Raw genomic sequence first — 1,838 nt, forward strand, 5'->3', positions numbered from 1 at the left:
GCTTCTCTTCTTCATCAATAACTTCAGCTTCTCCGCCTTTCGCTTTTTCAGCATCAACAACTTTTCCAGACCTTAAGGTAATAGCCTTGACTTGCTCTTTAGCTTCCTTCCTGCCTGGCACTTCAGTATCGCTGGGAAGTGTGCCAGGTTGACGATTGAGCACTGCATTGGCTATTTGACCGATTTGATTTTCCAAGGTCTTGATAGAAACAGCCTGACTTTTGTACAACAACTTGAGCTCCTCGAAATTAGCACTGGAAGGTGGAGCAGTACCTCCTTGTTAAAGATATGATTGCCTTTGAGTGTAATGCTGTGGTTGCTGGAATTCAGGTGGATTAAACTATTTACTTACGCCTTGCTGATATGGTTGCTGAATAGCATTTTGATATTGCTCCAGCTGAAATTGGGATGATTTCTGTTGTTAGGATGATAAGTAGCTGGCACAGGCTGCTGCGGTCACTGATAATTGTTCACATACTGAATAGATTCATTAACAAGAGAACACTGATCTGTAGCATGCGAACCTACAAAAATCTCACAGACCATAGCTATCTGATTGACTCCATAGGTGGCTAAAGAATTGACCTTCAAAGACAGCGCTTGGAGCTGCGCTGCAATAGCTGTAGCTGCATCGACTTCCAGAATACCTGCTACCTTCCCAGGCATCATCCTTTGAGTTGGGTTCTGATGCTCATTTGCAGCCATAGTTTCAATAAGATTATAAGCCTCGGTATAGCTTTTGGCCCACAAGGCGCGTCCAGCTGCTGCATCGAGCATTGGCCGAGATTGGGCCCCTAAACCATTATAAAAACCAGTGATCACCATCCAGTCAGGCATACCATGATGTGGACACTTTCTCAACATCTCCTTGTAGCACTCCCAAGCTTCGCACATAGATTCTGTTGGTTGCTGTGCAAACTGAGTAAGAACACTCCTCATAGCTGCAGTCTTCGCCATTGGATAGAACTTCACTAGAACTTTTGCGCAAGATCTTGCCAAGTAGTGATGGACCCAGCTGGTTCAGAATGTAACCAGTCCTTAGCTTTATCCCTCAGAGAGAATGGGAAAAGCCTCAGCTTGATAGCCTCATCAATCACACCATTATATTTGAAAGTACCACAAGTCTCGACAAAATTCCTGATTTGCATGTTGGGGTCTTCAGTCGCAACACCTCCGAAAGAAACAGAATTCTGCACCATCTGAATAGTGCCCGGCTTGATTTCAAAAGTGTTAGCCTGAATAGCCGGATGAAGGATGCTTGACTGAATGTCATCAATTTTAGGTCGAGAAAAGTCCATAAGTGCTGGATCTACCGAAACTATATGATCACCCATAATTACTGGTTCTTTCTGCTCACTCTCTTTATCCGAATCTTCAAAATCTATCTTCTCCGAAATATCAAGAACTGAGTCTGTCTCCTCACCCGTATCTAAAGTCCTCTTGTGAGTGCTAGAACGTGTTTGCATAAACGCTCGCTAAAGTACCTGAAACACAACCGGAAACAATAAGTAACACGTCTTAATCAATGAGTCCTAACGACCACTGATGGTAAGTACATAAACTAAACAAATACGCCAAGTCCCCAGCAGTGGCGCCAAAAACTTGTTACGCACAAAACATGCGCTAATAATTCACGCAAGTATACACGTTCGCAAGTAATATAGAATAATTTCTAGTTCGTTCCCACAGAGACTCAGACTAATTATGTTCAATTAATACTTACTCACCAATGTATGATTATTTCTCAATGTCAAGACAATAACACTTAGATTTGATTAACTAATTATTAACTATAATTAACTACGAGAATTAAACACTTAATTGACACTTGAATTAAC

General features: G+C 41.9%; 1 non-coding gene across 1 annotated transcript; it reads left to right on the forward strand.

Moving 5' to 3' along the window:
* The first annotated feature begins 835 nt into the window (after nt 1-835).
* On the forward strand, nt 836-942 carry LOC141722592 (small nucleolar RNA R71). Its single transcript, XR_012575603.1, has one exon. It is a non-coding gene; the product is annotated as a small nucleolar RNA R71 (small nucleolar RNA).
* Nucleotides 943-1,838: the final 896 nt, after the last annotated feature.

The sequence above is a fragment of the Apium graveolens genome, chromosome 4 (genome assembly GCF_009905375.1).
Source record: "Apium graveolens cultivar Ventura chromosome 4, ASM990537v1, whole genome shotgun sequence".
Lineage (NCBI taxonomy): Eukaryota > Viridiplantae > Streptophyta > Magnoliopsida > Apiales > Apiaceae > Apium > Apium graveolens.